At 49.1% G+C, this 24,080-nt stretch overlaps 1 long non-coding RNA gene across 1 annotated transcript in view; it reads right to left on the reverse strand.

Moving 5' to 3' along the window:
• Positions 1 to 22,102, reverse strand: part of LOC140613560 (uncharacterized) — a 35,905-nt gene extending 13,803 nt beyond the window's left edge. Inside the window, exons 1-2 of the long non-coding RNA XR_012014551.1 lie at positions 21,965 to 22,102; positions 18,908 to 20,895 (exon numbers count right to left, since the gene is read on the reverse strand). This is a non-coding gene — a long non-coding RNA (uncharacterized lncRNA). The remainder of the gene's footprint in view (positions 1 to 18,907; positions 20,896 to 21,964) is intronic.
• Between the last annotated feature and the right edge of the window lie 1,978 nt (positions 22,103 to 24,080).

Raw genomic sequence — 24,080 nt, forward strand, 5'->3', positions numbered from 1 at the left:
GCTCCTGTCAGCCTAGACATGGCCTCACATCCCCCAGAAAACTCACTGTGGGTCCTGATGAAGCTGTGGGCTCCTGTCAGCATAGACCCAGCCCCATATTTCCCGAAGCCAAAGTGCAGGTCCTGAGGAGGACAGGGGTCCTGTCAGTGTTGACGTGGCCCCACATTTTCCTCAAGCCTCACCATAAGACCTGAGGAGGCTGGGGGCTCCTGTCAGCATTGACAGGGCTCCAAATCTTCCCAAAACTTCACAGTGTGTCCTGAGAAGGCCGGAGATTCCTGTCAGTGTGCATGCGGCACTCACATCTTTCTTAAGCCTCACCAGAGGCCCTGACAAGGCTGGGGTCTTCTGTCCGCATGGACGCATACCCATATTTCCCAAAGACTAGACCAGGGGTCCTGAGGAAGTCAGCATCCTGTTGTGTGGACATGACCACACGTACTACCAAAATGTCACTGAGGGTACTGAGGAGGCCGTGGCTCCTGTCACTCTGAATGCGGCCGCCGGCTTCCAGAAGCCTCAACTTATATCCTGAGGGGTCTGGGAGTTTCTGCCAGAGTGGACACGGTGCCACATCTTCCTGAAGCCTCCCCGCGGGTCCTGAGGTGGCCCAGAGGCTCCTGTCAGCGTGGATGCGGGCCCACAATTTCCTGAAGCCTCCCCGCGGGTCCTGAGGTAGCTCAGGGTTTCCTATCAGGGTGTATGTGGGCCAACATCTTCCTGAAGCCTCACCGAGGGTCCTGAGAGGACCGGGGCTCCTCTCAGCGTGAACACGGCCCAATATCCCCCTTTAGACTCCCTGCGCGTCCTGAGGAGGCTGTGGCTGATCAGGGTGGACGCGTCCCCATGTCTTCATCAGGCTTCCCCAGCACAGGCTGGCTCCTATTAGTGCAGGCAGATGAGGCCTACTGCACATGCGGGCACCCTGGGTGAGGCCTGGGCTTGAGCGCCCCCTTTGCGATGCTAGGCGCTGCAGGAGGCTGTGCAGGAGGCGGCTTGCTGGTGCAGGGGGCCACACCTGCCTCCTTCCAGGCTCCAGCTGTGGCCTGTTAGCATTGGAAACGTCTCACTGAAAAGGAGTCCAACACCCGGCTTCCCCAGAAATACTTAAGGACAAGGAATTGGAGCCCACAGACTGCAAAATGAAATGTGGACCAGACTTTAGCAAGTCCTGCAAAATTCACTCAACTCCCTTCCACTGTGGGTGGGACTGCGGGCTGGTGCAGCCGCCCTGGAAACAGTGTGGAGGCTCCTCAGGAAGTTACAAATACAGACGCCCTGCGACCAGCTGGTGCAGGGCCTGGAGCTGACTCCGAAGATACAGATACAGTGAGACTCAGGGCACCTGCACCGCAATGTCCACAACAGCCAGGTCCACAGTAGCCACACTGTGTGAGGTATCTCGGTGCCCTCAGGCAGATGATGAATAAAGAGGATGGGAGATAGATGATGGTCATAGAGAGAGGAATGGTGCTCAGGTATCAAAGAGAAGGAGATCTTGCCATTTGCAATGATGTGGATAGAACTAGAGAAATCATGTTAAGTGAAATAAGTCAGTCGGGAAAGAGAATGACTGTGGGGTGTCATTCATAGGTGGAATTAAAGAAGCAAAGCAGATGAACATCTGTGAAGGGAAGGAAAAACAAATAAGATGAAAACAGATGCAGGAAATACAGACTCTTAATTATAGGAAACAAACTGAGGGTCGCTGGAGGGTAGGGGACGGGTGAGGGGATCACAGGGGACCGGCATGAAGGAGGGCACGTGATGTCACGTGCACTGCTGTTATCTCCAACTGGTGAATCCCTGAATTCTTCCTCTGAAAGTATAATACACTATCCATTAATTAATTGGGTTTAAATTAAATTAAGTTAAAAAAAATCAGTTGTATCAGAGCACAATTCCTTCTAGAATCTCTGTTCTGCTCATTCAGCTTATGCCGGGACCACCTCCCTTGTGTCTGGTTTGTTTAAGTAGGCTCCATGCCTCATCCATGGCCCAGCCCCCGGCTAGAACTCACGACCCCGACCCCGAGATCAGGACGGGAGGTGAGGTCAGGTGTCGAATGCTTAACTGACAGCCAGCCAGGGGCGCGAGAACAACACTGCTATATCCTGTGTCTCTGTGACATCGTTTGAAATAGGAAAGTGCCATGTCCCTCTCTGGCCTGCTCCTCCAATACTGATTTGCTGTCCGGGGTCATTTTGGCGGGCGGATGGATGTTATGGTTTTTTTTTTCCTATTTCTAAGATCTGCGACCATGATTTTGATTGGAATGACATTGAAACTGAAGGTGGCTTCAGGAACTGCGGACATTTTCACAAGATGAAGCTCCCACCCCCGAGCCCAGGAAGGCCTCCCAGAGCCTGGTATGGCTCAGTGCACAAGTCTTGTGCTCCTTTGTTTCTGTCTCATTATTTATTCTCTGTGATGCTCCTGAGAAGGGAGTCACGTCCTTCATTTCCTTCCTGAGTGCTCATTGTCGGGATACAGCAAGGCTATTCTGCTGTGTAGGGTCAGTTTGTGTCCCCTGACTTTACTGAACTCACTCCTTAGTTCTAACAGGCTTGGTGGAGGCTCTCGACTTTCCTGTTTCTAGTACCACGTCCTCAGCATACAGGGACAGTGTGAGTTCCCCTTCCAGTTGTGGAACCTTTGCTGTTTACAGCTTAATGTCCTAGAAAGCCCCACAATAGAATAAAAATTGAGTCCAGGCAAAGGGCAGGAAGCCCCTATTAGAATGAGAACAGAGCTCAATGCCCTAGAAGGCCCCATATCAAAATGTAAACAGAACTTGAGGAATTGCTCCAGCCCTCCTGGAGGTCCGGAGATCAGCACTTAAAACTAAGCTAAAACCCACCTCGGGGTCCAAGTCCCTGCTCCGCTATGTCGGGTGTACTTGGATACAAGCTCGAGCTTGTAAATAAACCCTCGTGTGTTTGCATTGGTGTCGGCTTCTCGGTGTTTTCTCGGATTCGCAATCTTGGGCAAAACAGTCTGAGAAAAAAAAACAAAACCAAAAGAAGCTTGGACACAGGCAGAGTAAAAGCAGGGTTCTGAGAGAAGCAGTGGAGACTCAGGGTGTTGGCAGGTCTTTTGTGTAGTCCCTTGCAGATGGGGGGTGGGGTGGGGGGGTGGGGGGATGCTCAGCCCCAGAGCCAGAGGACTCAATGTCCCCACCCACATCCCGCCCATCAGGAGAGTCTCAGGGAGCAGAACAGCGCCGCCCACTGGAGGCCAGAGGCGCTGACGCCCACCCTGCCTCTGACCCCACAGTTGCATCTCCCAGGCAGATGTGCACCTAAGAATCAGCGCCATGGCCCATCCCGAGACCCTGCACAGACCACTCACTGACACCAAGTTGTCGGACCACAGAGGCTGCAGAGCTTGAGCTCTGCCTGGAAAGTAGGGTCTAGCTTCCTTTGTACTTTGTGCTTTATTTTCATTTATTTTCTTTGATTCTTTTTTATTAATTGCCTTATTTTAATTTTTATGTATGTACCTTATATATTTCTTATTTTTACTATTATGGTACTTTAATTGTGTTTCTTATTTTGGAATTTAGAATCTTTAACAAGCAGGCCAAAATAATCTGGTGTTTTTTATTTTGGGAGGGTAGTTGTTATTGTTTTTCTTGGTTTTCCTTTTTCTTCCTTCTTTTATGGAAAAAATAATGATATGGAGAAATTCAACTCCATAAAATAACTGAGGTAGTACTCACAGCCAGGAAGTTCATCAATACACATATATGATATCTAATTACAGTTTAAAACAATGATTATAAAGGTAGCAGCTGGGCTGGAAAAAGAGCACAGAAGAAAACTAGAGAATTCCTACTGTAGAAATAAAAGAACTAAAATCTAGTCAGGCCAATGTTAAAAATGCTATAACTGAGATGCAGTCCCAAGTGGAAGCCTTCAAAACAAGAAAGGTTATGGACCACAGAGGCAGACATAGGGAACTCAGCCACTTATTAAAACAATAACATTTATATCATAGGAGACTCAGATGATGAAGAGAGAGAAAAGGTGGGCCTTGCTCAGCCATTAGAAAAGACAAATGGCCACCATTTGATTCAACGTGGATGGAACAGGAAGGTATCATGCTGAGTGAAGTAAGTCAATCGGAGAAGGACAAACATTGTATGTTCTCATTCACTTGGGGAATATAAATAATAGTGAAAGGGAATATAGGGGAAGGGAGAAGAAATGTGTGGAAAATATCAGAAATGGAGACAGAACATAAAGACTCCTAACTCTGAGAAATGAACTAGGGGTGATGGAAGGGGAGGAGGATGGGGGTGGGGGTGAATGGGTGACGTGTACTGAGGGGGGCACTTGACGGGATGAGCACTGGGTGTTATTCTGTATGTGGGCAAATTGAACACCAATAAAAAGTAAATTTATCATTAGAAAGAAAGAAAGAAAAAGTGGCATCTGGGTGGCTCAGTCAGTTAAGCTTCTGCCTTAGGCTCAGATCATGATCCAGGTCCCAAGGCAGGCTCCCTGAAGCAGGGAACCTGCTTCTCCCTCTCCATCTACCCCTCTCACTAATGGTTTTTCTCTCCTCTCTCTCTCAAATAAATAAATAACATCCTGAAAAAGAAACAAACAGAAGGAAGAGAAATCTCCCATGTATTAGAATTTCAAAGAAGTTGTCCAGACATTCCACCCTCAAGTTGATTAGCATAGCCTCCCACTCTTATGTGTGGAATACACATAGTAACTTCCTTCTACAAAATATAATATGAAAATCTTAATATAAAAATAAAAATAATAATAATAATAATAATAATAAAATCACTTTACTATGGAGAAAGCTGACAAACACTACCTCAGCAAGATGATCAGATCAATACCAAGACTGATAAATCATGTTGATAATATCTATCCTTTATATGATATAATAAAAATGGCAGTATATCTCTGTATATAATCCACAAAAACAGTTCAATGATGAGATAAACAACAGACATGTCCCAACTGAGGTAAATTTTACAAAATACTCTACTTCTCAAAGTGTTCCAGTTCAACGACAACAAGGAAAGGCTGAAAGACTGTCACAATCCAGAGGAGCCTAAGAAAACACGAGTACAAATGGAATGTGATATGAAGGATAGTAACTTAGCAAAATCTAAGGAAATCTGAATAACGTATGGTCTTTGGTTAATGCGACTATTTTAATATTGATTCATTAGCTAATATTTGTACCAGACTAATATAACACCACAATCATATCCCTGCCCCACACCATCCACCACCACACCACCGGCCTCCAGCAAGGACCCAGTGCAGCTGCCCCCCTGTGGGACATGCTCAGCCTCCCCAGGGTTCTCTGGATACCCTGCTCCCATCAGAAGCCCGATTGTCCCATAGAGAACCCAGGGCTTGCAGGGAGGAGGGAAGGCAAGGATCCCCGAAATGGTGGGTGCAGGTGAGTGGTGCAGAGGACACATTGGGCCCTGCCTCCGCCCACTGTGCCTCCTGGAGTTCGGCACACCCTGCACAGGACACCAGCCCCTAACCCAAAGGGACCTGGGCTGACCTGGCCCCGCGCTCTGTGGGGGCTGAGGTGATTTGAGCCCCACCCAGGCCCAAAACAAAGACTAATGGGATCCAGGCCCCCATGGTCCTGGCTAGCCCTGGATTCTGGCCCCAGGATGAGTGAGCTCTCTCACAGCTGGACGTGGCCTCTTGGGCCCTGTGTGTGCCACACAGATCCAGGTCACTGACCTAGGGCAGGCTGGGGGATCCCGGGACAACCCAGGGTGGGGAGAGGATGGATAGGCCGGTTGGCCCCACCCGACCCCACACCAGGAGGCAGGCTCCAGGTATTGGGTATTGGGGCCCCAGAGGGCCCAAGGCCGGGGTCCAGCTGCCCTGTGGGTCCCAGTGCAGGAGCCCATGAGCTGCAGGTCCAGGTCATCTCTGCTGTCCTCAAAACAGTCACTCAGGCTGAAAACTCAGGACACACGCCCCCACCCGGAGTCCACACATGCTCCCACAATGTGGACCCTAGCACCCTCCCCCCCCCACACTGTGTGATTCTTGCCCTCCCCTAAAGGACAGAAAGGTCTCCCTCCCCAGGGGAAGGCTCACATTAGGCTCTGAGCCCGTTTGCTGTAAAAAGTCAATAAAGTTTTGTGGTGCGAAAATGCATAGCCAGGCCATTTCTGTGTCTCCTAGAACTCTGCATGGGGCGTGGAGAGATACCCAGAGAGGAGGAGGGGGCACCATCCAGGCCCCAAACAGCCCCTGCAGGGGCGCCACCAGGTACACACAGCTGACATCCCCACAGGCCTTCCAGGGGCGGCCAGATGCCAGGGTCAGGACCCACAGACTTTCCTGGGACTCAGGCTCTGCCCACTGGGCCAGGAGGGGCTGGGACAGTGACAGCCAGGGAGCTTCAGGTCACCAGGGTCTGTGCACAGCGACCTGGGAGGTCTGTGCTCCCTCTGTCCTGATGAACGAGGATGGCCGAGTTCCAGAGCACTTATTCCTGTCCCCACATCCCCATGCCTGTGTGCCTGCGGCACAGAGGGCCTGTGGGGCGGTCAGCGTGGCCCTGGAAGGGATGCCAGGACACCAGGCCTTGGTGTTGTGCCCAAGATTGTAAATCAGGGAAACCACCAAGGAGCCCACACCGATGGAAACTCCCGAGGGTTTCTTTACAAGCTGGAGCTTGGGTGTAATTGCAACCAACACAGCGGAGCAGGGACATGGATCCCGAGACTAAGAGGCATAGCAGCTTTATAGGGGCCAGTGGCACATGGGATTCACAGAAAGTTGCACGATCATGCCGGTCCACAAGCTGGTGGCTGATTGAATTACACCTTACCCTATAGTATCCAATTGAGCTGGCCTATTACTTTGGTCAGAATCGTCGCACAGTTTTGGGGGACACAAAGCAGGGTTACATTGTTATAAGCCGATTTCCGATTAGGGTGTGCCCAGCGGCCTGACTAGGGTGGGGCAGCACCTTAAGCAATAAGCAGGTCATGTGGGGGTCATAGGGGAGGTGGCAGGTGTAGCACAAAATGGAATCAGTCCTGCCCTGCTTGTCCAGGAGTAGGGGATTTTTGTTAACTTTCCTGGGTCCCACACTTGCAGCTCATGCACCTTGGCTACCCTGACCAGGTGGACTCAGCCTGCACACCTTGTAGTGCTGGATCTCTCACACCAGCGTGTGGAGGGCACCCTCCTTGCCCTAGTGAGTAGGGGCTGGATGAGCATGGGGCTCGCCAGAAGGCCAGGCAGCACAGGGGACCTAGAACCCCAGCCCTCACTCCAACTCGACTCCCACACACAGGCAGCAACAGGGCTCTCCGCCATGGGCAGCTCCTCAGGATCTCCCCCAGGCAGCGCTGAGGTCTGGCTCCCTGATAGAGAGGCATCAGGGAGAAGAGAAGCAGCCTGCGCTCAGCGGGACCCCCTGCTGGACATGGGAATGTGGCAGAGTCCGAACTTCAAGCTCAGCTGACCCCCCAGAGGAAAGTCACTGCAAGAGCGAGCCCCGAGTAAGCAAGGAGAACCCAGCTATCTGCCCAGCGCCAGCACCAGAAATGATGTTGTGCCAACCATTTCGGCATTTGGGTGACCTAGCCAGAGGATCAGATAGCTGCACGTGATATCTGCATGTGATAGACACACACACAACCCAAAACCAACAAAAGTCGGAATCCCCCAATGTTGTCAAACAGCAGTCAGATGGTTACATACACGACGCTGTGGTCCCCAATAGGATACATGGAAGACGCTATAAACCATGACTGCAGAGGTAGTGGAGGCACGGAGATGTGCCTGCTGGGTTTCAAAAAGGAGCACAGAGAGGTTGGAAGCATCCTACGGAGGGGGTGCCCCTCCTAGGATAGGACACCAGGTCCCTGTGAAGGCTACGGATGGTGAAATCTGTCCTCCTCTCTTTCAGCTTCTGGTTTTCCTCCTCTTTTGTTCTTCCTAATTCTAGTTTAGCCGCCACCCTGCATCCAAGACTATGACCAAAGAGGCTTCGTTATGACATCGCGTCCTAAAGGAGGCCGAGCTCTGGCTACTGTGTTCAGAAATGGTCATTGCCTAGGTGTATGCTGATCCCCCGAAGTCGTGGCTTCACGGCTCTTCTCTCCCTGCAGAACGAGGGGAACCACAGGTCTTACAATGAAAGACGCCCACTTACACTGAGGCAGGACTATCCCTTGTGGAGGACGTCATCTGGGCTAAGTAGGACAAGTGGGGCGATCAAGAATAGTTCGCAGGTGAGACATAAGCAAACACTTACCTTTGATGTCATGCTTTATTTGTTCATCCATTTATTATTTGTTAAATATTTTCGTTTCATGTCCTCTCTATACCCAACATGGAGTTCAAACTCACAACCCTGAGATCAAGATCCCCCAACCAGGCCAGCCAGGCACCCCAGTGCCATGTTTCATAACTCTTTGCTTCCTTGCCTATCTCTGCATCGAACTGGAACATTAAGTCCTGGACGGGAAGCTTTAGTTACCTACAAATCCTAGAATGTTCTCACTGTATCCCAATCCTAGATTGACATTTACCATTGAATAGCACTTTAAATAAATAGTAAAATAACTACTACAGTAAAGGAAATTATCAACTATTCACGTGTGTGGGCCTTGCTCCCTGGGCTCCCAGGGAAGCTATGGTTTCTTTCACATTGATCAGGTCCAAATGACTCCACCACACCTCAAAGCGTGGGCTCAGTTTCTGCCCTGACACATGCAAGACCCCTGCTTCAATTAACATGTATCAATCAATCAAAGAGAGCCTGACCGGCTCAGTGTGGTTCGTAAGAACATGGGACTCTTGTTCTTGGGGTAGCAAGTTCAAGCCCCATGTTGGCTGTAGAGATTACAGAAAAATAAAATCTTAAAAAAATCAATCAGTTGATCTTGGAGAGACAGAGCCCCGGATCCCACAAGGGCAGAGAGCCAACCTACGAATCTACTCACAATATTATAAGCAGCAGTGCACAAAAATTGTACTTTCAGAAGTCTCCTAGAGTGGGGGACACACCAGCCTTAAGGTGTTCAAGTGGAGAAGTGGGGGGCAGTCCCTGGAGCGACAGGGTGGGCTCAGGATCCCAGGGGTCCCAAGGACAGTGGCGCCAACTGTTCCCAGGCACAGGAGCAGGAACCCAGCTGAGAGCAGTGGGGCTCGGGCCAGCTGTCTGCCCTGTGTGGCCATAAGCTGCAAACCCCTGTGCAGTTATGGGGCCCAGTTCCTGGGACAGAGCAGCAAAGGCCAGGAGTGTGCGGACACCCTCCCGGGCAGGAAGAGAACAGGTCTCCACCAGGGCAGCCCCTAAAATTTGGAGTTTTAAACTTCAGGCACTTGTCTGTGGGGAGGCTGAGAAAATTGAGGCCATTCCACTTTAAGTTCACAGTTAGCACAAGTACTGCCATCCCAGGACCCTGTGTATAAGAGCTAAAATTTACATTACTTCAGTTACAGGAAAAAAAGAAAAAAAACTTACAGCTTAAGGTCCCAGAAAGCCCCATATTAGAATGAGAACAAAGCTCAATGTCCTTGAAGGCCTCATATCAAAATGTAAACAGAACTTGAGGAATTGCTCCAGCCCTTCTGGAGGACCCTGAGACCAGCCCTTAAAACTAAGCTAAAACCCACCTCGGGGTCCAAGTCCCTGCTCCGCTGTGTGGGGTATACTTGGACCCAACCTTGAGTTTGTAAATCAACCCTCGTGTGTTTGCATCGGTGTCTGCTTGGACAATCTTGGGCACAACACCCCCAAGTGTTGGGCACTTGCAATCTTGGGCACAACACCCCCAAGTCCCCTCCCCACCTGGGCTGATACCCTGTCCCCTCCCACCCAGGCTGACCCTCAGTCACCTCCCGCCCACAGCGGCTCACCACAGCCCCTCACAGAGGTCCCACAGCCACGGTCGGCACTCTGGCCATCCCCGGCCTCCCAGGAGAAGAAAGGAGATTTCAGCAGGACACACTCCTATGGTGGTCCCAGGGCTCCCTGCCCAGGATGGCAGCTGGTGACTGGCCAGTGTCTGTGTCCCTGACGCCGGCTCCTCCTCCCCGGTTTTCCCGCAGGAAATGAAGGAGGAGGCCTCGACTCCTCCAGGGACATCATGCAGATAGACCTGGACATCAACAAGATGTTTAGCAGCCAAATTAAGTTTTGGGATTGCTAGAGGGTGGGGAGAGGCTGTTGAGTCAGGGGGCTTCTAGGCCCCGGGGGAGGCCCAAGGGCTTCTGGGTAGGGAACACCCGGCTTAAGAGGCCGGGGAAGCAACAGCAGCCAGCAACACACCACTGTATGGTTGGGTGCAGGGGATGACACCCATGCCCCAATCCCCGGGGCTTCGGGGTTGAGGGGGTCACTAGGTCGGTGCCTCTAGGGGTTTCCATGGGAGCTGAACCACACAGGGGCGAGGGACGGCCCCTTGAAAAGCAGGGGGCTGCGGTGGGGCCCGTGGAGGGCAGTAACCGGACCTGCGGGCCAGGCGGCATGGCCGTGGCTGGAGCAGGACACACATCGTTCCCATGAGGGTCGGACGGGTCAGGGTGACACCCACACTCGGTGTTTTATATATATCTAAATTCTATGCATTTAATTTGAGACAATTTGCAATTTGTAAGCATACATAGTATGATGACCCCCAGATAATGCCCCCAGTCCAGCCAGCGTCCTGCACTGACCACACGGTGCCCCAGGGGCAGGTGTCACAGCAAACCCCAGACTGGGATCGCCTTTATCTGTAGACATATCCATGTGCGTCTGAGAGAAAGTGGATGCCCTGTGTCGGCAGGCCCCCCATGTCATCCCCTCTTTCCCCACCCCCACAGCATCCCCCTTCATCATCATCCCCAATGGCATCCCACCTATATCATCCCCCTCACACTGACACAGCCCCACACAATCCCCACCCACACTATTCCCCCCACCATCCCCCCTGCACCGTCCCCCACACTCCACCACCATCATGCCCCTGCCCCCACAACATCCACCCCCACAGCATCTGTCCCCAGCAAGGACCCTGGGCAGCTGCCCCCTGTGGGACATACTCAGCCTCACCGGGGTTCTCTGGATACCCTGCTCCCATCAGAAGACCGGGTTTCCCATAGAGTACCCAGGGGTTGCAGGAAGGAGGGAAGGCAGGGAACCCCAGACAGGGTGGGTGCAGGTGAGTGGTGCAGAGGACCCACTGTGCCCTGCCTCCACCCACTGTCCCTCCTGGAGGGCGGCACACCCTGCATAGGACACGCCCCTAACCCAGAGGGACATGGGCTGGCCTGTCCCCAGGCTCTGTGGGGTTGGGGTGATTTGAGCCCCCCCAGGCCCAACACAAAGACTAATGGGATCCAGCCCCCCATGGCCCTGGCTAGCCCTGGATTCTGGCCCCAGGCTGAGAGAGCCCTCCCACAGCTGGATGTGGCCTCTTGGGCCCTGGGTGTGCCCCACAGATCCAGGTCGCTGACCTAGGGCAGCCCTAGGAATCCCGGGACACCCAATGTTGGGAGAGAAGGGGTAGGCCGGTGGGCCACACCCACACCCACACTAGGAGACAGGCTCCACCAGGTTCTGGGGCCCCAGGGCCCCGAGACCGGGGTCCAACTACACTGCGGGGAACAGTGCAGGAGTCCATGAGCTCAGGTCCAGCTCAGCTCTGCTGCCCTCAGAATCGTCTCTCTTGCTGAAACCTCAAGACACGTCCCCACCCGGAGTCCAAACATGTTCCCAGGTGGGGGACTCCAGCACCCGTCCCCACTCCACATGTGATTGTTGCCCTCCCCTAAAGGACAGAAAGGTCTCCCTCCCCAGGGAAAAGCATGTGCCCTCGGCTCTGAGCCCCATTGCTGTAGATCGTCAATAAAGTGTTGTGGTGCGAAAATGCACAGCCAGCCCATTTATGTGTATCCCAGAACTCTGAGCAGAGGGTGTGGAGAGACCCCGAGAGAGGAGGAGGGGCTACATCCATGCCCCAAACAGCCCCTACAGTGGCGCTGTCAGTCACACCCAGCTGACATCCTCACATGCCTTCCAGGGGCTGCCAGACACCAGGGTCAGGCACCATAGACTTTACTGGGACTCAGCCTGTGCCCAGCAGGCCAGGAGGGGCTGGGACAGAGTGACAGCCAGGGAGCCTCAGGGTACCAGTGTCTGTGGAAGAGACCTGGGTGGTCTGTGTTCTCTCTGTCCAGGGGGCCAGGGCTGGCTGGGTTCCGGGGCACTTCCTCCCCTCCCCGTATCCCCGTGCCTGTGTGCCTGGGGCACAGAGGGCCTGCGGGGCGGTAGCGTGGCCCTGGAAGGGATGTGAGGACAACAGGCCCTTGTGTTGTGCCCAAGATTGCTAATCCGATAAACCACCAAGGAGCCCACACCGATGCAAACTCCCGAGGGTTTCTTTACAGCTTTACAAGCTGGAGCTTGGGTCCAAGTGCACCGGACACAGAGGTGTAGGGATTTGGACCCCGAGACTAAGAGATGTAGCAGCTTTATAGGAGCCAGTGGCACATGGGAATGCTGAAAGATGCGTAGTCATGTTTGTCCACACGCAGGTGGCTGGTTGAATTACACTTTACCCTATAGTATCGACTTGAACTGGCCTATTACTTTGGTCAGAATTGGGCGCAGCTTTTTGTGGCACAATGCAGGGTTACAATGTGATGACCCGATTTCAGATTAGGGTGTGCCCAGCGGTTTGAGTCGGGTGGGGCAGCGCCTTAAGCCATAAGCAGGTCACGTGGGGTCATAGGGGAGATGGCTGGTGGAGCACAAAATGGAATCAGTCCTGCTCTGCTTGTCCAGGGGTAAGGGATTTTTGTTAAATTTACTGGGTCCCACACTGCAGCTCACGCACGTGGGCCACCCTCACAAGGTGTACTCGGCGTGCACACCTTGTGGTGCTAGATCTCTCACACCAGCATGTGGAGGGCACCCTCCTTGCCTTAGTGAATAGGGGCTGGGTGAGCATGGGGCTCAGCCTGAAGGCCAGGCAGCACAGGGGACCAAAGAACCCCAGCCCCATCTCCACCCAGACTCCCAAACACAGGCAGTCCCAGAGCTCCCCACCCATGGGCAGCTGACTCCTCAGGAGCTCCCACCAGGATGGCCCCGAGGTCTAGCTCCCTGCTGGAGAGGCATCAGGGAGAAGATAAGCAGCCAGCGCATGGCAGGACCCACTTCCGCACATGGGAATATGGCCAAGCCGGATCTTCCAGCTCAGCCTACCCTCCAGCGGAAAATCACTGCACGCGCGAGCCGTTGGTCTGCCATGAGAGCTTAGCTAGCCGCCCAGCGCCAGCACCAGAAATGATGTTGTGCCAACCATTTCGGCATTTGGGTGAGCCAGCCAGAGGATCCAATAGCTGCACGTGATAGCTACATGTGATAGACACACACACACCACACAACCAACAAAAGTTGGAATCCACCCAGTGTTGTCTAACAGCAGCCGGATGGTTACATACACGACGCTGTTGTCCCCAATATGATACATGAAAGACGCAATAAACCATGACTTCAGAGGTGCTGGAGGCACAGAGATGTGCCTGCTGGGTTCCAACAAGGAGCACAGAGGGGCAGGAAGCATCCTACGGAGGGGAGGCCCCTCCTTGGAAAGGACATCATGTCCCTGTGAAGGCTACGGATGGTGAAATCTGTCCTCTACTCTTTCAGCTTCTGGTTTACCTCCTACATGCCATTTTCCTCAATCATAAGACCAAAAATTTATTTTATGTTTTTAAATTTCTTTTATTGGAGTCCAATTTGTATGAATTCTTGCTTCAGCAAGGGTGTCATTCAGGAGGAGAGGAGAGATAATGATTTTCCCAGACAGGCAAAATATAAAGGAGTTCATGACCATTTAACCAGTCCAGTAAGGAATTTTAAGAGGGACTTTTCTAGTGGGGGAAAAAAAGAGACCAAAAACAACAACTCTAGAAAGGCCCAGAGTACGTCACCAGAAACACCAACTCTTCCGGTAACACAAAATCACAAAGTTCATATCTTTGAATAATCACTCTGAATGCTGATAGACTAAATGCTCCAATCAAAAGATATAGGGTACCAGAGTGGCTTAAAAAACAGGATCTGGGATGCCTGGGTGGCTCAAGGTGTTGAGCATCTGCCTTTGACTCAGGGTGTGATCCTGGAGTCTGGGATCGAGTCCCATATGGGGCTCCTGGTGGGGAGTCTGCTTCTCTTTCTCCCTAATTTTCGGCCTCTCTCTCTCTCTCTCTCATAAATAAAATCGTTATTAAAAAAACAAGATCCATCTGTATGCTGCCTACAAGATGCTCACCTTAGACCTAGACACACCAGCAGATTGATAGTCAGGGGAGGGAAAATCATCTACCACGCTAATGGATATCAAACGAAAGCTGGAGGACCCATACTTATATCAGACAAAAGAGATTTGAAACCAAACCCTGGGGGACACCTGGTGGCTCAGTTGTTGAGCATCTGCCTTCGGCTCAGGGTGTGATCCTGGGATCCCAGGATCGAGTCCCACATCGGACTCCCTTTGGGGAGCCTGCCTCTCCCTCTGCCTATGTTTCTGCCTCTGCTTCTCTGTGTATCTCTAATGAAAAAATAAATAAAATATTTAAATCTCAAAAAGGAAGAACAAATACTGTAAGAAGAGATGAAGAACATTATTTCATACTTAAAAAGACACTCTATCAGGATCAAACAACTAAATATTTATGCTGCCAACATGAGAGTACCTAAATATAGAAACCAATTAACAACAAACATACAGGAAATCACTGGTAATAATACACTGACAGGGGATTTCAACACCCACTTATGGCAATGGACCGATCATCTAGCAGAATCAACAAGTGAACAATAGCCTTGACACACTGGACCACAGGAACTCAACAGATATAGTCAGAATATTCGATCCGAAAGCAGAATACACATTCCTTTCAACTGCACATGGGACATTCTCCAGAACAGATAATATCAAGGCCCACAAAACAGCTCTCAACAGGTACAACAGTTACAAGAAGGTTGATATCACACCCTGTACATTTTTGGACCACAACGCTATGAAACTTGAAGTCGACAGTAAGAAAAAATTTGGACAGACCAAAAATATGTTGAGTTTATGATCATCCTACTAGAGAATGAATGGAGCAACCAGGAAATTAAAGAGGAAATATAAAACAAACGAAAATCAAAACATGTTTCTCCAAACCTCTGGGATGTAGCAAAGGCAGTCCTAAGAGGGAAGTACATAGCAATACAGGCCTACCTCAAGAAACAAGAAGTCTCCAATACACATCGTAACCCTACACCTGAAGGAGCTGAAAAAGAAATAGCAAACATAGCCTAAAGCCTACAGAAGAAGGGAAAAAATAAAAAAGAGAGCAGAAATAAACAATATAGGAAGAACAAAACAGTAGAATGGAAAAACAAAACTGAGAGCTGGTTCTTTAAAATAATTAATAAAATGGATCAAGCCCTAGCAAGCCGTATCAACGAGAAAAGAGAAAAGACCTAAATAAATAAAATCACAAATGAGAGAAGAGAGATCACAATCAACACCAGAAAAATAAGACAATTATAAGGTAATACTATGAAAGATTATACGCAAACAAACTGGGAGACCTGAAAGAAATGGACAAATCCCTAGAAATGAGCAAATGAGCAGAACTGAAATAGGAAGAAATAGAAAGTGTGAATAGACCCATAACTAGCAAAGGAACTGAATCAGCAAGGTACCTGGGTGCCTCAGTGGTTGAGCATGTGCTTTGGCTCAGGTCATGATTCCGGGGTCCTGGGGGATCAAGTCCCACATCAGGCTCCCCACATGGAGCCTCATTTTCCCTCTGCCTATAACTCTGCCTCTCTGTGTCTCGCATGAATACATAAATAAAATCTTTAAAAAAAGAGAACAAATACAAAGATGTGAAAGGACCTAAATAAAATCACAAATGAGAAAAGAGAAATAACAACCAACACTAGAGAAATACAAACGATTATAAGAGAACATTATGAAAAATTATATGCCAGGAACCTAGAACCTGGAAGAAATAGATCAATTCCTGGAAATATATAACATAGCAAAAATGAAAAAGGAAGAAATAAGAAACTTGAACAGACAGATAACCAGCAAAGAAATTGAATCTGCAATCAAGAATCTCCCAACAGGAGATGCTTAGATCAATAGAACAGAATGGAAAGCCGAAACAAGATACAAACCTGTAACTCTATGATCCATTAATCGACAACAAGGCAGCAAGGAATATCCAATGGCACAAAGACAGTCTCTTCAACAAACCCTAATCCTGACCCCAGGATAAGAACAAATGGTGTTGGGAAAACCAGGCAGCCAAATGCAGAAGAATGAAACTGGACCACTTTCTTACTCCATATATATAAAAAATAAATTCAAAATGGATGAAAGACCTAACTGTGAGACCTGAAACCATACAAAGAAGAAAAGATAGGCAGCAAAGTCTTTGACATGGGCCATTGGATGTTCTTTCTAGATATGCCTCTGAGGTGAGGGAAACAAAAGCAAAAATCCTATTGGGACTTTAAGAAATTGAAAAGCTTCCGAAAAGTGAAGGAAACAACCAAAGCTAAAAGGCAACATACAAAATGAAAGGAGATATTGGTAAACAACACATCCACTAAAGAGTTAGTATGCAAAACACATAAAGCAAATATAAATCTCAAGATCCTAAAAACAAATTATGCAACTGGAGATGGGCAGAAAAATGAATGGACTTTCTCTCTGAAAGACTGCCAGATGGCGACCAGACACAAGGAAAGACACTAAGCATCACCCATCATCAAGGAAATGCAAATCAAAACCACAATGATAGTTCACCTGACAGCCGTCATAATGGCTAATATTAACAACACAAGAAAAAACAGGTTTTAGTGAGGCTATGGAGAAGGGGTCGCTCCCTTACACTCCTGGTGGGCATGCGAACAGAAGTAGCCACTGTGGAAAACAGTGTGGAGGGTCCTCTAGTAGTTAAAAATAGGTGATCCCTGGGTGGTGCAGTGGTTTGGTGCCTGTCTTTGGCCCAGGGCATGATCCTGGAGACCGGGGATCGAATCCCACATTGGGCTCCCGGTGCATGGAGCCTGCTTCTCCCTCTGCCTGTGTCTCTACCTCTCTCTCTGTGACTATCATAAAAAAATTTTTTTAAAAAGTTAAAAATAGAGGTAACCTACGATTCCAAATTTGCAGAGCTAGGTATTTACCCTGAGGACACAAAAGTACTTTAGTAGATTCGAGGGGGACACGCAGCCCAGTGTTTCTAGCAGCGTTATCAACAACAGCCAAACTGTGGATACAGCCCTACGTCCATCGGCAGATGAACGGGCAGAGACAGTGTGGTAAATATACACACTGCGACATCACTCGGTCATCAGAAGGGATGAAATGAAGCCATTTACAATGATGTGGAAGGAGTGGAAAGGATTTATGCTAAATGAACTCAGAGAAAGACAGATACCAAATACAATACAATTGCATTCACAGGTGAATTTTAAGAAACCAAACAAACTGGCAAAGGGGCTCAGGGGGGATGAGAGAAGCAAGCCAAGATACCCACTCTTAACCACAGAGAATAAACTAATAAATACCAGAGGAAGGTGGGGGGATGGGGAATCAGGGGATGGGGACAGTGGAGGGCACCTGTGACCAGTACCAGGCGTTGTATCCAAGTGTTGAATCACTAAGTGGTAAACCTGAAACTATATCACACCGTGTTCACAAACAGGAATTCAATAAAACTTAAAAATAATAATTGGTAGTATTGATGAAACATGTGCGCACTAGAGAAAAAATCAGAAAGGCAACTAAAAATCCAAATAAAGAGTATTTAGAGCCACAAATCCCCTCCTTAGCTCAGCTTGGAAGAAGTCTGTAATGTCTATTCTGACCCCATCAGAAGCCTGGATTTTGAGTCTCTGGGGAGGCCACTAATTTGGTGGAGTCAGGCTATCTTTGAACCCAAAACCTAAATAGAGTGCATAAAACTCAATGGCCCAAGATACTAGGAGTCCCAGTGCAGGCACATGCCAGGAACCAAACTCTAACCATACACAGACATAACCCTAACCCTACACTTAATCCTAATGTTAAACTAAACTTTAAACAAGACCCATCACTAATCGACAACCAAACACAAACCCCAAGACCAAAACACATTCAGTGAACCTTCCTGCCAACCCTCACCCTAACTCCTAAACCTATTCGAAACCCTTATCCCTGACCCCTGTCTTAAATCTAACCCTAACCTCTAACCCTAACCTTAACTTAATGTACTCAAATCCTATTCCTAACCTTAACCTGTACCCTAACCCTAACCCTCTAATACTAATCCTATCTCATACCCCAAATGGTACTCTAACTTGTACCCTAAAACTAACTCCTAAACCACTCCCTAAACCTATCTCTTACCCTTTTAAAAAACCGTAACCTGACCCTGACCTGACCCTAATCCCTAACTAAACACTAACCCTAACCCTAGCCCTAACCCCTATCCTAAACCTAATCCTCGCCCTAACCCTAAACGTAGCCATAACTTTTACCCGAACCCCTAACACTTACCCCTAACCCTAACTCACACCCTAACCCCTAACCCTAAATGCAAACCTAAGCCCAACCCTAACTGTAACCATAACCCTAACCCCACCTCCAAGCCTCCTGTCCTAATCCCTAAAGCCTAAACCCTAAGCCTAACTCTAAATCCTGTCACTAACCCTAACCCCGTTCCCTAATCCCTAACCCCCATCTTAACTCCTAACCACTGACTCTTAACCTTATCCCTAACCCTAACCTGTATTCCGTAACTATAAGCTTAATCACAAACACCTAACATCTAACCTAAGCCTAACCACCAACTGCCTCCTCTCCCGACCCTACCATTCATTCTACCCATTCACTTACCCTGTGGTTCTGAGTAGTCCCTTCTGATGTGGACGTGACCCCCAACAGCGCCTCCAGAGTCCTCCAGGGGGTCCTGAGGAAGCAGGGCTCCTGTGAGTATGGACATGGCCCCAATTGTTCCTGAGTCATAGTCAGAGGTTCCTGAGGACGCTGGGTCTCCTGTCACTGTGGACTATGCCTCACATCATCTGGAAGCCTCACAGCAGGTCCTCAGGTGGCCCGGGGCTCCTGTCAGCCTGGACATGGCCACACGTCCCCCAGAAAACTCACCACACGTCCTGAGGAGCTGTGGGCTCCTGTCAGCATAGACGCAGCCCCATATTTCCCGAAGCCAAAGTGCATGTCCTGAGGAGGACGGGGGTCCTGTCAGTGTTGAGGTGGCCCAACATTTTCCTCAAGCCTCACCAGAAGACCTGAGGAGGCTGGGGGCTCCTGTCAGCATAGATGTGGCCCCAAATCTTCTCAAACCTTCACAGTGGGTCCTGAGGAGGCTGGAGACTCTTGTCAGTGTGGATGCGGCACCCACATTTTTCTTAGGCCTCACCACAGGCCCTGACAAGCCTGGGGTCTTCTGTCCGCATGGATGCATCCCATATTTCCCCAAGTCAACACCAGGGGTCCTAAGGATTCAGCATCCTGTTGTGTCGATGTGACACAACGTCCTCCCGAAGCATCACCGAGGGTTCTGAGGAGGCCGGGGCTTCTGCCACCATTAATGCGGCCCGCAGCTTCCAGAAGCCTCAACTTATGTCCTGAGGTGGCCCAGGGGCTCCTGTCAGCGTGGATGCGGGCCCACATCTTCCTGAAGCTGCGGCTCATCAGCGTGGACGTGTCCCCACGTCCTCCTCAGGCCTCCCCAGCACAGGCTGGCTCCTGTTAGTGCAGACAGAGGAGGCCTACTGCACATTGATGCCCGCTGGGTGGGGCCTGGGCTCGGGCGCCCCCTGCAGGACGCTCAGGCGCTGCAGGAGGCTGTGCAGAAGGCAGCGGGCGCTCCAGGGGCCGCACCTGCCTCCTTTCAGGCTCCTGCTGTGGCCTGTTAGCTTTGGAAACGTCTCACTGAAACGGAGCCCAACACCTGGCTTCCCCAGAAATACTTAAGGACAAGGAATTGGAGCCCACAGGACGCAAAATGAAATGTGGACCAGAGTTTTACCACGTCCCGCAAAACCCACTCAACCCTCTTCCACTGTGGGCGGGATTGCGGGCTGGTGCAGCCACCCTGGAAACAGTGTGGAGGCTCTGCAGGGCGACTCTATTTGTAACATCCTGTGAACAGCAGGTGAACGGCCCGATTTCACTCCGAAGATACAGATGCAGTGAGACTTGGGACACCTGCACCCCAATGTATACAGCAGCCGGGTCCACAGTAGCCACACTGTGGGAGGAGCCTCGGTGCTCTGTGGCAGATGATGGATAAAAAGGATGGGAGATAGATGATGGTCATAGAGAGAGGAATGGAACTCAGCTATCAAAGAGAAGGAAATATTGCCATTTGCAATGACGTGGATAGAACTAGAGGGATCATGTTAAATGAAATAAGTCAGTCAGGAAAGAGAATGACCGTGTGGTGTCATTCATAGGTGGAATTAAAAAGCAAAGCATATAACAACTGTGAAGGGAAGGAAAAACAAGTAAGATGAAAACAGTTGCAGGAAATACAGACTTTTTTTTAATTTTTATTTATTTATGATAGTCACAGAGAGAAAGAGAGAGGCAGAGACATAGGCAGAGGGAGAAGCAGGCTCCATGCACCAGGAGCCCGATGTGGGATTCGATCCCGGGTTTCCAGGATCGCGCCCTGGGCCAAAGGCAGGCGCCAAACCGCAGCGCCACCCAGGGATCCCCGAAATACAGACTCTTAATGATAGGAAACAAACTGATGGTCGTTGGAGGCAGGGAGGTTAACAGGGGACCTGCATGAAGGAGGTCACGTGATGTCACGAGCATTGCTGTTATCTCCAACTGGTGAATCCCTGATTCTTCCTCTGAAAGTATAATACACTATCCATTAATTAATTGGGTTTAAATTAAATTAAGTTAAAAAAATCCATTGTATCAGAGCACATTTCCTTCTGGACTCTCTGTTTTGCTCCTTCAGCTTATGCCCGAACCACCCCCCATGGGACTGGTTTGCCTAAGTAGGCTCCACGCACCGTCCATGGCCCAGCCCAGGGCTAGAACTCAAGACCCCTGAGATCAGTACCGAAGGTGAGGTCAGGAGTCAGATGCTTAACCAACGGAGCCAGCTGGGGGCCCGAGAACCACACTGCTTTATCCTTTGTGTCTGTGACATCGTTTGAAATAGGAAAGTGCTGCGTCCCACTCTCTCCTGCTCCTCCAGTACTGATTTGCTGTCCGGGGTCATTTGTGGGGGCAGATTGATGTTATGTTTTTTTTTCTTTTTTTCTTTTCTTTTTTTTTTTGCTATTTCTAAGATATGCCACCATGATTTTGATAGGAATGACTTTGAAACTGAGGGTGGCTTCAGAAACTGTGGACATTTTCACAAGATGAGGCTCCCACCCTTCAAACCCAGGACGGCCTCCCAGAACAGAGCCATGTATGGCTCAGTGAACAAGTCTTGTGCTCCTATGGTTCAGTCTCATTATTTATTCTCCTTGATGCTCCTGAGAAGGGAGTCACGTCCTTCCGTTTCTTCCTGAGTGCTCATTGTCGGGACACAGCAAGGCTACTCTGCTCTGTAGGGTCAGTTTGTGTCCCGTGACTTTACTGAACTCACTCCTTAGTTCTAACAGGTTTTGGTGGAGGCTCCCAGGTTTCCTGTTTCCAGTATCGCGTCTTCAGCATATAGGGACAGTGTGACGTCCCCCTTCCAGGTGTGGAACCTTTGCTGTTTACAGCTTAATGTCCTAGAAAGCCCGACAATAGAATCAAAACTGAGCCCAGGCCAAGGGCAGGAAGCCCCTATTAGAATGAGAACAGAGCTCAATGCCCTTGAAGATCCCATATAAAAATGTACACAGAACTTGAGGAATTGCTATAGCCCTTCTGGAGGTCCCCGAGACAAGCCCTTAAACCTAAGCAAAAACTCACCACGGGGTCGAAGTCCCTGCTCCGCACTGTCAGGTATACTTGGACACAAGCTCGAGCTTGTAAATAAACCCTCGTGTGTTTGCTTCGGTGTGGGCTTCTCCATGGTTTTTCGGATTCACAATCTTGGGCACAACAGTCTGAGATAAAAAAACAAAACCAAAAGCATTTCGGACGCGGGCAAAGTGAAAGCAGGGTTCTGAGAGATGCGCTTGGGGCTCTTCTGTGGAGGGCTTGCAGACTGGGGGGTGGGATGCTTAGCCCCAGAACCAGAGGACCCAGTGTCCCCTCCCAAATCACTCCAAACAGCTCCAATCTCAGGGAGCACCACTGCGTCACCTGCTGGAGGCCAGAGGCGCTGAAGACCACCCCAACCCTGACCCCGCAGGTGCATCTCCCAGGCAGATGTGCACCTGACAATCAGCACCATGGGCCATCCCCAGATCCCACACAGACCATTCGCTGCCACCAAGTTGTCAGACCCAAAAGGCTGCAGAGCTTCAGTGCTGCCTGGAAAGAAGGGTCTAGCTTCCTTTGTATTTTGTGCTTTATTTTCATTTATTTTTTTTATTCTATTTTATTAATTGCCTTATTTTATTTTTTATGTATGTACCTTATATATTTCTTATTTTTACTTTCATGGAACATTAATTGTGTTTGTTATTTTGGGATTTAGAATCTTTTTACAAGGAGGCCAAAATAATCTAGTGGTTTTTTTGGGGGAGGGCAGTTGTTATTGTTTTTCTTGGTTTTTCTTTTTTTCCTACTTTCTTTTCTGGAAAATATAATGAGATCGAGAAATTCACCTCCATGAAATAACATGAGGTAGTATTCACAGCCATAAAGTCCATCAAAACAAATATATGATGTCTAAATACAGTTTAAAACAATGATTATAAAGATAGCAGCTGGGCTGGAAAAAGAGCACAGAAGAAAACTAGAGAATCCCTTACTGTAGAAATAAAGGAACTAAAATTTAGTCAGGCGAATGTTAAAAATAGTATAACTGAGATGCAGTCCCAAGTGGAAGCCTTAAAAACAAAGAAAGTTATGGACCACAGAGGCAGATTTAGGGAACTCAGCCACTTATTAAAACAATAACATTCATATCATAGGAGACTCAGAAGATGAAGGGAGAGAAAAGGTGGGCCTTACTCATCCAATAGAAACCACAAATACCCACCATTGCTTCAATGTGGATGTAACTGGAAGGTATTATGCTGAGTGAAGTAAGTCAATCAGAGAAGGACAAACATTGTATGTTCTCATTCACTTGGAGAATATAAATAATAGTGAAAGGGAATATAGGGGAAGGGAGAAGAAATGTGTGGGAAATATCAGAAAGGGAGACAGAACATAAAGACTCCTAACTCTAGGAAGCTAACTAGGGGTGATGGAAGGGGAGGAGATCAGGATCTGTATGAATGGGTGACGGGCACTGAGGGGGGCACTTGACGGGATGAGCACTGAGTGTTATTCTGTATGTTGTCAAATTGAACACCAATAAAAAGTGAATATATTATTTAAAAAAAAAAGAAAGAGGGAAAGAAAGAAATAGTGGCACCTTGGTGGCTCAGTCAGTTAAGCTTCTGCCTTAAGTCAGATCATGATCCAGGTCCCAAGGAAGGCTCCCTGTTTAGCAGGGAACCTGCTTCTCCCTCTCCCTCTGCCCCTCTCACTCATGGTTTTTCTCTCCTCTCTCTCTCAAATAAATAAAAAAATCTTTGAAAAAGAAACTAAAAAAAACAAAGCCACAAGAAGAGAAATCTCCCATGTAGAAGAATTTCAAACAATTTGTGCAGACATTCCACCCTCAAGTTGATGAGCATAGCTTCCCACTCTTACGTGTGGAATACACATAGTAACTTCCTTCTACAAAATATATTATGAAAAACTTAAAATAATAATAATAAGAAGAAGGAGGAGGAGGAGGAGGAGGAGGAGGAGGAGGAGGAGGAGGAGAATCACTTAACTACGGAGAAAGATGACAAACACTACCTCAGCAAGATAATCAGATCGATACCAAGACTGATAAATCATGTTGAAAGTATCTATCCTTTATATGATATAATGAAAATGGCAGTATATCTCTGTATATAATCCACAAAAACAGTTCAAT

Source organism: Canis lupus, chromosome 21, assembly GCF_048164855.1.
Source record: "Canis lupus baileyi chromosome 21, mCanLup2.hap1, whole genome shotgun sequence".
Taxonomy (NCBI): Eukaryota; Metazoa; Chordata; class Mammalia; order Carnivora; family Canidae; genus Canis; species Canis lupus.